The sequence below is a fragment of the Canis lupus genome, chromosome 20 (assembly GCF_048164855.1).
Source record: "Canis lupus baileyi chromosome 20, mCanLup2.hap1, whole genome shotgun sequence".
Lineage (NCBI taxonomy): Eukaryota > Metazoa > Chordata > Mammalia > Carnivora > Canidae > Canis > Canis lupus.
Window position 1 is genome coordinate 32,717,132 of NC_132857.1, and position 12,962 is coordinate 32,730,093.

At 36.3% G+C, this 12,962-nt stretch overlaps 1 long non-coding RNA gene across 1 annotated transcript; it reads right to left on the bottom strand.

The window, feature by feature from the left end:
* Positions 1-2,159: 2,159 nt before the first annotated feature.
* Positions 2,160-8,618, bottom strand: LOC140612089 (uncharacterized). Its single transcript, XR_012013400.1, has 2 exons — positions 6,059-8,618; positions 2,160-3,025 (listed from the first exon to the last, which is right to left on the bottom strand). It is a non-coding gene; the product is annotated as an uncharacterized lncRNA (long non-coding RNA).
* Positions 8,619-12,962: the final 4,344 nt, after the last annotated feature.

A 12,962-nucleotide genomic window follows, 5' to 3' on the forward strand; every position in this document is an offset into this window, starting at 1 on the left:
ATAGAAAAAATTTCAAGCCTCACTAGAAACAAAGATATTATTCTGAGAGTTGTTCAAAAGTAGTTTGAGCAAAAGATGGATAATCAAGATGGGAGATTTAGACAAGGTGGGGTTGTATATGGAGGGCTGAGGAAGGACATATATGCAGCCATGTCACCAACAAGAGGATAAAGGAAATGAGGAACAAGATAGATAGGAAAAATAGGAGATGAGGTAGTATCATCTAGGTAATTAATTCCAAAAACTGTGGGCATTCCTGGAGGCTAGAACTTCCTATGTTGGCTGGGTCAATCCTTAGCCACCATGCAGTTTAGACAGATGGCGCTAATTAGACTGCTTCAATAAGATGACTTCTTCCCTTGGGGATGAATGATTGATTTTATATCCCAACCTTTGCATCTGTGAAACTAAGTGCCATTCTGGAAATGTTGATTATCTGCATTGCTAATCAGATGTAGTACTTGTAGATAAAGCCTAGGAGTTCATTGGCAGATGGACAACTTCAATACACAGTTCCTTTGAGAGAGATGGAGAAAATAAAATTTGATGAGGAGCTGTCTTGGGATCCAATTTTTGATGGTTTATTGATCTTATTTGTGGTTCATTAAAAGTCACTTTTCTTTTAGTCCATTAAATGATGTAATTAAAGGCAGGATTTTAGAGGTCACAAGCACTATCTTGACATAGTTTTGGGCAGCAGAAACAAAGTGTTCTACTAATATAAGGTATGAAATATAGAATCTGAAACTCATGAAAAGAGATAAAAAGAATCTAATAGATATTGAGTTAGGTTTGAACAATCTAGGATCATTTAATTTTAGAAAGAGTTTTGGGGAGACTAGAAATTTCACTCGGTGCACTTTCCTGAGTATACCAGTCTAAAATAAATTTGAATATTAAAATTAACATTTTATTTTTGCCTATGGAAAAGAAACCACCAACTTTATTTCACATATATGTTCCCCAAGCAGATAAGTATATATAAAAATAGTGCTGAGATTGAGGTATTAAAATGAGATTTTTCTTGAGAAATGAAAATATGATCAGAAAAGACATTTTTCTCCAGAGAGAATCTCCAGGATGAGAGATACAGAATAAAGATGGAAAAGTTTCAGAATGAAAATGTACAAAGAAGAATGCACCCAAAGATAGCAGACCTATATCTATCAATAGAAAACATCTGGTTTAATCTTCTTTTCTTAGAAAGTATCCTGTTACATTTGTGGATATAAATGTTGGTCAAACATGAAAAACTGATTTAGGTCACACACTAAACTTGGGTGAAAGAATTTGTTTTCCCTTTTGTATTGATTGCAGCTTGTGGAACTGAGGCTATATTAAGTTTTGGGGGTGGTGAGTGGGGGAAGCTGGAGTTAGAAATGTTGACAACAGGATTGAGGTATCTGTAGTATTTGCTGAGAAGGGATTCAGTGCCTGAGGGAGAAGTCACCTGGAGAGAAGGATGAGCTCTACCTGCTGTTATTGACAGAACCTAAACCCCCAAGCACACCAACTAAACCATAATCAGCACAAGCACCAAAGCAAAGGCAGGCTAGGTCAGGCCCCTCTTCCATCCTTGCACTCAAATATGCTAAATTTTAGTAGGCTGATCATTCTTGTTGCGCTGTCCCTAACATTCCTATTTTATACTTGTCATTATGGCATAATTTTTAAAGTGCTGTGTTCCTCAATCTCAAAGTATCCACTTGGTAAAAAAAACAATTGTACTGTTGTTCTAATTTTCTGGAGCCTTCTTTTCTCCTTTATGAGTATGTGTGATATTCATTAGAAATTAAAAAAAAAAATCACAGATGGAGTGGCATTCAAGAAGTTAACAGTGAGATTTTTTTGCAAGGACAATCTTTGTAGATAAATAGGTCTTGCTAACATCACTCACAAAATTGCATATGACTGAATATAAAACATTTGATTAAATGTATGTGTGTGACATGTATATACCTAAATATGTATATAAAGTGTATATACCTAAATATGATGTCTATATGTTATACATATTATTTATATTACATATTATATAACACATAATGCAATATTGTTACATATATTTTGTATTTTATATCTCTATATAAATATGTTTATACACATATGCACACACTCATACAAACACATATATCTAAAAAAAAAAACCACATATATCCTAAAATGATAACTGGTTTATTTTAACAAAACTGCTATACATATAATTATTCATTTAAAAAAGTAAGAGTTAAAAAAAAAGGAGTAAGTGTAGGCTTTTGAATGATAGGGGATATATTTCAGATAATAGGCTATAAAAGGCCTCTTTTCTTCAGATAAACACAGAAAACCTTTTCTATAAACACAGTTATAATTATAAAACAAGTACAGTATCAGTCTTAGTTCTGCCCAGTTGAAGAAAAAAATAAGAGAAGAGATGCCTAATGCAATAGTAAAAGTGTTAATAAAATTCTGGGTAAAGATTAAATTGGAGGACTCGCAAAAAATTTAGAATATGCTATATTTAATATTTCAATCATATTTTGAAGACATTAGCAGCTCAATGTGAATTGTGGGTGATATGAAACAACAAAATCCATGTGTAATGCAGACCTAGGTTCTGATCAATAGATTCCTGATCAAATAATCTGGTTTCTAGTTGGAGAAAACCATGGAGTGCTAGCTGTACTGTCAATAAAACATGTGAATACATGTGCACACACATCTACATATGAATATAATTCATACACACACAAATACTGTATATGAGGCAATTTGTGTGTGTAAATACAGATGGCAATTTAACTGCACTGCCACTCAATGCACAAAATGCATTTTGCCTAAAACTGATGTAGTGTTTCTTCATGATCTGATTGACATAAGCATTTACTTAGTCTGATCTGATTTATATTCCCTGTAGAAAATGTCTTTCTGTACATACTTGCTCAGCCTCATGGATCCTGTCACTTCTCTCCTATTTACAATCATTGTGGCATCAGACTGTTTGAAGGAAGGAGGGCTTCTGTGGTATCTGTATCTGTTGAGGTATCTGTAAACAGTAAACAGAGACTTCGAATTCTTTCTGTGTTTCGGGGTCCTTACTAGTCCTGGGCTCATCTGACCTCCTTTCCCCTCCCTGCCAGTTTTATTGAGAAAACTATGGATATACATCACTGTATAAGCTTAAGGAATACAGCATGACAATTTGGTTTACATATACTATGAAATGATTACAAATTCATCCGACTAACATCCATCATATCATACAGATATGCTAAAAAGAAAAGAAAAAGGAAAAAAAAATCTTGTAATAGAAACTCTAGGATTGGGCCAGATCGCTTCCCAGGGGAGTTCTATCAAATGTTTAAAGAAGAAACCATACCTATTCTACTAAAGCTGTTTGGAAAGATAGAAAGAGATGGAGTACTTCCAAATTCGTTCTATGAGGCCAGCATCACCTTAATTCCAAAACCAGACAAAGACCCCACCAAAAAGGAGAATTACAGACCAATATCCCTGATGAACATGGATGCAAAAATTCTCAACAAGATACTAGCCAATAGGATCCAACAATACATTAAGAAAATTATTCACCATGACCAAGTAGGATTTATCCCCGAGACACAAGGCTGGTTCAACACTCGTAAAACAATCAATGTGATTCATCATATCAACAAGAGAAAAACCAAGAACCATATGATCCTCTCATTAGATGCAGAGAAAGCATTTGACAAAATACAGCATCCATTCCTGATCAAAACTCTTCAGAGTGTAGGGATAGAGGGAACATTCCTCGACATCTTAAAAGCCATCTACGAAAAGCCCACAGCAAATATCATTCTCAATGGGGAAGCACTGGGAGCCTTTCCCCTAAGATCAGGAACAAGACACTCTCACCACTGCTGTTCAACATAGTACTGGAAGTCCTAGCCTCAGCAATCAGACAACAAAAAGACATTAAAGGCATTCAAATTGGCAAAGAAGAAGCCAAACTCTCCCTCTTCACCGATGACATGATACTCTACATAGAAAACCCAAAAGTCTCCACCCCAAGATTGCTAGAACTCATACAACAATTCGGTAGCGTGGCAGGATACAAAATCAATGCCCAGAAACCAGTGGCATTTCTATACACTAACAATGAGACTGAAGAAAGAGAAATTAAGGAGTCAATCCCATTTATAATTGCACCCAAAAGCGTAAGAGACCTAGGAATAAGCCTAACCAAAGAGCTAAAGGATCTATACCCTAAAAACTATAGAACACTTCTGAAAGAAATTGAGGAAGACACAAAGAGATGGAAAAATATTCCATGCTCATGGATTGGCAGAATTAATATTGTGAAAATGTCAATGTTACCCAGGGCAATGTACACGTTTAATGCAATCCCTATCAAAATACCATGGACTATCTTCAGAGAGTTAGAACAAATTATTTTAAGATTTGTGTGGAATCAGAAAAGACCCCGAATAGCCAGGGGAATTTTAAAAAAGAAAACCATATCTGGGGGCATCACAATGCCAGATTTCAGGTTGTACTACAAAGCTGTGGTCATCAAGACAGTGTGGAACTGGCAGAAAAACAGACACATAGATCAATGGAACAGAATAGAGAACCCAGAAGTGGACCCTCAACTTTATGGTCAACTAATATTCGATAAAGGAGGAAAGACTCTCCACTGGAAGAAAGACAGTCTCTTCAATCAATGGTGCTGGGAAAATTGGACATCCACATGCAGAAGAATGAAACTAGACCACTCTCTTTCACCATACACAAAGATAAATTTAAAATGGATGAAAGATCTAAATATGAGACAAGAGTCCATCAAAATGCTAGAGGAGAACACAGGCAACACCCTTTTTGAACTCAGCCACAGTAACTTCTTGCAAGATGCATCCACGAAGGCAAAAGAAACAAAAGCAAAAATGAACTATTGGGACTTCATCAAGATAAGAAGCTTTTGCACAGCAAAGGATACAGTCAACAAAACTCAAAGACAACCTACAGAATGGGAGAAGATATGTGCAAGATATGTGTATCAGATAAAGGGCTAGTTTCCAAGATCTATAAAGAACTTATTAAACTCAACACAAACAATCCAATCATGAAATGGGCAAAAGACATGAAGAGAAACCTCACAGAGGAAGACGTAGACATGGCCAACATGCACATAAGGAAATGCTCCGCATCACTTGCCATCAGGGAAATACAAATCAAAACCACAATGAGATACCACCTCACACTAGTGAGAATGGGGAAAATTAACAAGGCAGGAAACCACAAATGTTGGAGAGGATGTAGAGAAAGGGGAACCCTCTTACACTGTTGGTGGGAATGTGAAATGGTGCAGCCACTCTGGAAAACTGTGTGGAGGTTCCTCAAAGAGTTAAAACTAGACCTGCCCTACGACCCAGCAATTGCACCGCTGGGGATTTACCCCAAAGATTCAGATGCAATGAAACATCGGGACACCTGCACCCCGATGTTTATAGCAGCAATGTCCACAATAGCCAAACTATGGAAGGAGCCTCGGTGTCCATCGAAAGATGAATGGATAAAGAAGATGTGGTTTATGTATACAATGGAATATTACTCAGCCATTAGAAACGACAAATACCCACCATTTGCTTCAACGTGGATGGAACTGGAGGGTATTATGCTGAGTGAAGTAAGTCAATCGGAGAAGGACAAACATTATATGTTCTCATTCATTTGAAGAATATAAATAATAGTGAAAGGGAATATAGGGGAAGGGAGAAGAGGTGTGTGGGAAATATCAGAAAGGGAGACAGAACATAAAGACTCCTAACTCTGGGAAACGAACTAGGGGTGGTGGAAGAGGAGAAGGGCGGGGGGTGGGGGTGAATGGGTGACACTTGTCGGGGTGAGCTGGGTGTTATTCTGGGTGTTATTCTGTATGTTGGCAAATTGAACACCAATAAAAAATAAATTTATTATAAAAAAAAGAAACTCTAAGGATTTACTCTCGGAACAACTTCCCTATATACCATACAGCTGTGATACATCATGCTGTACATTACATCTTCTAGCACTCATTTATCTTATAGGTGGAAATTTGTACCTTTGACCACCTTCCCCCAATGTCCCCTCCTTCCACCTTCTGCCTCTTTTAAGAGGCAATCTGATTTATTTTTCCATGGGCTTTTTTGTTCATTTGAATTCCTCATATAAGTGAGATCCTACAATATTTGTCTTTCTCTATCTTACTTTTTTCACTTATCATATTGACTTCAAGTTTCATCCATGTTGTGCCAAACAGTAGGATTCCCTACTTTACAACTTCTTTATCCATTTGTCCACTGATAGACACAGATTGTTTCCATGTCTTGCCTATTGTAAATAATGTTATTATGAAAACATGGAGATGCAGACATACATTTGGATATATTCCCAGAAGTAAATTGCTGGAGCATATGGTAATTCTATTTTTAACTCCTTGAGGATCCTCTCTACCATTCTTCACAGTGGCTGTACCAATTTACAATCCCACAATGGGGCACAGGGTTCCTTTTTCTCCACATCCTCACCAGCATTTGTTATCTGTCTTTCTGATGATGGCCATTCTAACAGGCGAGATGACATCTCTTTGTAGTTTTAATTTGCATTTTCTTAATGACTAGTGATAATGAGATCTTTTCACGAATCTACTGGCCTTGCATGTATCTTTTTTGTAGAAATATCTATTCAGGTCTTTGACCCATTTTAAACTTTTTTTTTTTTTTTTTTTTGGTGTTTTGCTATTGAGATTACAACTACTTTATCATTTTAGATATTAATCAGATAAATGGTTTGAAACTATCTTTTTCTCATTCCATAGGTTATATTTTCAATTTGTTGATCATTTCTATTGTCATATGAAGCTTTTTAATTGTCTGTTGCTAGTGCTTTTTTTTGTCATAGCCAAAAAATCATTATCAAGACCCAAATCAAGGAGGTTTATTCCAGTTTTCTTCAAGGAGCTTCATGATTTCAAGTCTTACATTTAAGTCTTTAATATATTTTGAGTTCATTTTTGTAAGTGGTATAAGATATGGGTCCATTTTAATTTCTTTGCACTTGAATATCCAATTATCCCAGCCCCATTTATTGAAGAGACTGCCTTTTCTCCATTCAGATTTTCTTGACTTCCTTGTCAAATATTAGTTAATCATATATACTTGTGTTTATTTCTGGGCCCTTGATTCTGTTCTGTTGTTTCATCTGTTTTTATGCCATTACCACTCTGTTTTGATGATTATGTCTTTATATGCAGCTTGAAATCAGGAACTGTGATACTTCCTGCTTCATTCTTTCTTGGGATTTCTTTGGTTATTTGAGGTCTTCTGTAATTCCATATAAACTTTTTTTTTAATAACACTGAATAAATTCCAAAGTAATAACTGATAGATACACAATAGTTCATTTACATGACTTCCAACAGCAGAACTCAATTCTCATTATATAGAGCATAATGGGCAGCTCTGGAGCCCCTGTCAATTTATCTAGTTCAGTAAAACAAAAATTCTTCTTCCTGAAAATGCAGTAAATAGGTGCTCCTGAGTTGCTCACTGAAGACCTACAAGCTACGCAGTGTAGTTTGGTCTGGAGGATTTATGGCTTGATAAAAAGATAGCTCTGAGGCAAAAGTTGCTAAGCCGTATGTTAGTGTTTGAATCACAGTTGAATAAACCATAATTTCTGCTATGTGAACAAATCCAATATTAATTTTGTTTTCCTGATGAGTCTGGACTTCCTGAATGGTCTCTCTTCTCGAGCCAGATCTTCCAGGACAGGGCTGAGGTAATCTATAGATCTCTAGTCATTGTGACCTTGAGCTGAGGGGTGGAAGAGGAAGGGGGATGGGTGGTGGTGTCTAAAACTGGCTTATCAGCTTTCTTTAGAGCCTTTTGTATGCATCTTGAAACACAGACAGACAATCATAGTTGTGGAGGTACCAGGATGGATTATTAGGGACTGCAAAGTAATTGCCACAGCTTGAATTGAGGATCCAAGCAATGATCCTTGGAGGCACAGACTGTGAATTCAATTTTCAATGACCTCTTCAGAGGGTTTCAGAAGGCCTTGCTAACACTTCTAGCATACTCAATAACTGGCATAACAGAGGATGTTTCCATTAGTTTTACTTCCAGTTCTATAACCACGAAATGATGATTGTCTCCTAAAGTTCTATATAAGATATCTGTGGCATGAACTGCATTTAAGATGGTCTCTTGTTATGCTACTTGGAGAGGCTCTAGATATGTTTCCACTCCATATTCCCTCCTCATTTGGTCACGAATAATCTCAATATGTAATTTCCCCATACCACATACCACAGTCTGCCCAGAGTCAGATCTAGCTTCACTTTCAAACTAGGATCTTCATGCTGAAAGCATTTCAACACATAATCCAAATCTGGCTGCTTAGCCATTGATGAAGGTTCTGTCGTTTTAGGCCTGATAAAGCCTCAGTTGGCCATCTATAGTATTACTGGAAACTGCACAGACAGAATAAGTCATCTTTTGCCATTCACTGGCCAATATATAGAAATCCCTTCACTGACTACTAGTAACATTATGTTGACTGTTGGCCTTAAACACACTGCCACTGGAGACACCATTGCCTCATCCAAGTCCAGTGCATTAGCTGTAGCTCATGAAGCCAAAAGGGAAGGAGATAAGAAGCACAGACAAAACAATGAAGAGAGACTTTTATTGGCTGCAGTGGAGATTCTAGAACCTGTTTTCTTCTGTACCCTAGAACCCCATGCAGTGGCTCAGGATTGTGATTCCATGTATAAACTTGAGGGGTGTTTTTTGAACTTCTGTAAAAAAAAATGCTACTGAAACCTTGATAAGGATTACATTGATTCTCTAGATGGCTGATGGTAGTATTGACAGTTTAGCAATACTAATTCTTCCAATCCATGAACATAGGATATCTTTCCATCTACTTATGACCTTTTTTATTTCTTTCATTAATGTCTTTTAATTTTCAGCATAGAGATTTTTCACTTCCTTAGATAAATTTATTCCTAAGTATTTTATGGTTTTTGATATTATAAATGGAATTTCTTTCTTTCTTTCTTTCTTTCTTTCTTTCTTTCTTTCTTTCTCTCTTTCTTTCTTTCTTTCTTCTTTCTTTCTTTCTTTCGAAATGTTGTTAGTGTACAGAAATGCTACCAATTTTTGCATGTTAATTTTGTATCTGGGAACTTTATGGAACCCATTAATTAGATCTAAAAGTTTTTTGGTTGAAACGTTAGAATATTCAATATATGTCTTGTCATAATAAAATAGAAATATTTTGTCAAAAATAAAAGCAATTATACTACTTTCTTTCCAATGTTGTTTTTGTTTGTTTGTTTATTTGTTTTTGTCTTGCCTGATTGCTCTATGAAAAATTTCTACTATATGATACATAGGGGTGGCAAAAGTGGGCACTCTTGTCTTGTTCCTGAGCTTAGAGGAAAATTTAATTTCATCCTTTCATAATTAAGTATGATACTAACTGTGGGCTTGTCATATATGCCCCTTATTATGTTGAGGTATGTTCCTTCTATACCTAATTTGTTAAGAGTTTTATTGGTTTTAATGATGATTGGATGTTGAATTTTTTTCAAAGTTTTTCTGCATTCATTGACATGATCATACAATTCTTTCATTAATGTGATGCATCACATCAGTAGATATGGATATGTTGAACCATCCTTGCATTCTAGTGATAAATCCCAGTTGATATGGTATATGATCCTTTTAAAGTGCTACTGAATTTGGTTTGCTAGTATCTTATTGAAAATGTTTACACCTATATCAACCAGTGATAATGACCTGTAGTTTTCATTTCTAGTAATTTCCCTTTATGGTTTTAGTATCAGGATAATGCTGGCTTTTTAAAATGAGTTTGGTAGTGTTCCCTTTTACATTTTTTGGAAGAGTTTGAGGAGTGTTGGTATTAATTCTTTAAATACTTTTGCAAAATTCACCAGTGAAGCCATCTGAGCCTGGGCAGTCTTCTCTGGGAGATTTTTGATTACCAATTACATAATTTTATATCTATTTCTTCTTGATTTAATTTTGGTAAGTTGTGTGTTTCTTAAATTTTTCTCAAATTTTTTAGGTTGTCCAATTCTTTGTTGCATCATTATTCCTAGGAGCCTCGTATTATCTTTTGCATTTCTATGGTATCTGTTGTAATGTCGTCTTTTTTCATTTAACATTTTGTTGATTTGGGTCTTTGGTTAGTCTCCCTAAGAGTTTTTCAATTTCATTTGTCTTTTCAATTATCATTATCTTTTCAACTATTAGTTTGATTAATATTTATTATTGTTTTTCTGGGTTTTTTATTTCATTTATTTCTGCTCTAATCTTTATTATTTCCTTTCTTCTGCTAACCTCAGGATCTGTTTATTCTTCTTTTTTAATTTTCTTAAGACATAGTGTTAATTTATTCATTTGAGGTCTTTCTTGCTTCTTAATGTAAGCACTTATTCCTATGAACTTCCCTCTCAGAACTATTTTTTTCAGCATTCATAATTTTTTGAATGTTGCTTCCATTTTCATTTGTCTTAAGAACTTTTTCATTTTCCCTTTAATTTTTTCTCTGATCTGTTGTTTGTTTAAGAGAATGTTTGTTTAATTTACATAGGTTTGTAAGTTTTCCAGATTTCCTCCTGTTATTGATTTCGAGTTTATGCCATTATGGTCACAGAGCAAATTCAATCTTTTTGAATTATTTTGTAGCCCAACATATGACTTATCCTAGGAAAATGTGTGCTTAAGAAGAACACGTATTCTGTTGTTATTGGATATGATGTTCTGTATATGTCTGTTAGGTCTATTTGGTGTATAGTGTTTTTCCTTATAGAGCATGTAGTCATCTGTTTTATGGTGTTTGGTCTAATTGTCAATGATTTTCTGTCTGGATAATCTATTCCTTGTTAGGAGTGAAAGTCCCCAACTATCATTGTGTTATTGTTTACTTATCTTTTTAACTCTGTTAGTTTTTGCCTTTATATATTTAGGTGCTCCAATGTTGGGTGCATAAATATTTACAGTGTTCTATCTTCTTGATGTTTTGACCCTTTTATCACTATGTAATGACCTTCTCTGTCTTTACTTACCATTTTTAGATATAATTATAGCTACCTTTCCTTTTTTTTGGTTACCATTTAAAAAAATATATATCTTTTTACATCCCTTTACTCTTAGTCTATGTATGCCTTTAAGGCTAAAGTGAGTCTGGGCATGCCTGCTGGTAATGTGTTTGGGCAGATGGAGCCTGTTATTACAGTTTATATTGGGGCAAGGCAAATGTTTGAGATCTGAGTTTGGGGATAGGAGGTTGTGCCATTGACTGAAAACAGTGAGGTAGAACTACTGGCTTGGTCCTCTCCTCAAATTAGACTGTAGGATGGTTTCCATGGTTGGGTGGATTCTCTGGTCAGGCTTACTAGATGGTTGGAGCTGGGGACTATATTCACTAAATATGGAGCTATATATGATCTTCACTGCCCTGGCAGCACAGCAGGATGGGCCTGTATGGTTTGTGATTTTAGGACAGACATCAGGCAACGGTATGCACAGAATTCCCTGGTCAAGTGAAGCCACCAGTCTTGCTCTGTAAACAGGGAAAACCATGGGCTGTGCTTTTAGTTGTCTACCACCATAAGCATGGTTGTTAGATGTGCTACACAGGTTCCTTTGTGCCTAGGTAAACTGGTCGTGCAGGCTGAAGGTTGTATTCAGAAATAAATGGAGCTATGACTAAGTTTCCTTGGCAAGGTTCAGTGGGAGAAGTAACTCTAAAGCTTTAGAGCTCTTTGTTGTTTTAACTCAAACCAATCTGTATCCTAAGTCCCTTGGCCAAATAGGTTCAATGGCTTTTCTCTGTAAATTATCAGCTCTGAATGCTTTTCTCTAGGGTCAAATGCCACTGGGCCACTGGGCCATACAATCTCTGGGTGTTCTCATAAGCTTAGAGCTTAGAGCCACAGTGAGTAGGTCTATGTCTCAGATGCCTTGACTGGGCAGGAAGGGAAGAAGCTGCTTTGGGCAAATCTTAATTTCCAACTCAAGCTGTTTTGTAGGGAGGGATAGGAAGATACCCTTATCCTTGGCTATGAATCTATCCTTCTTGCTGTGTATATCAGGTGTACTCTCTAAACCTAGTACTATCTTTCCTCTGGGGACAATCATTTGCTTGAGTGTTGCTGGACTACATAACTTTTTGTCAGCCTCTCTGTTCTTGTGAGGACTTATATTGAACTCTTAGATTACTTCTAAATTTTGTAATACCAAATGATATTTGTAACAATTTGAGTCTCTCTGTTTCTTTTTCTCTCTTACACACACACACACACACACACACACACACACACACAGATACCAGGGGAAGCATTCCATCCTGGCTCTCTCACTCATTCTCTACTGCATGGACCCAACCATCTTGATCATTGATTTAATTCTTTTTGTGGTCTGCTTGCCTCAGTTGAAAGTGAAAGCCATGAGAACAGAATCCTCATTGCCCTAATTTCTGGGAGTATTCCCAGTTCATCGAGAGGATAGAAGGTGATCGCTAAATATCAGTTTTAGAAATGAGAGAATAGGGACACCTGGGTGGCTCAGTGGTTGAGCATCTGCCTTCAGCTCAGGGTGTGATCCTGGGGTCCTGGGATTGAGTCTCACATTGGGACCCCTACATGGAGCCTGCTTCTCCCTCTGCCTGTGTCTCTGCCTCTCTTTATGTCCCTCATGAATAAATAAATAAAATCTCCAATTCTTGCTCTATTCTCTATTCATCATGTTGTCCACAACAGATGACTTACCCTTGCCTAACCTCCATTTCTCTATTTGTAAATTAAACTAATAATGGTGCACTGAGTTGTGGAAATTAAAAAAAAAAAAAGCCCTCATCCCAGTGTCTTGTACATGTACATTCTATGTTAATAAGCTTTCTTCTTAATATTTCCAATGGTAGTGTCCACA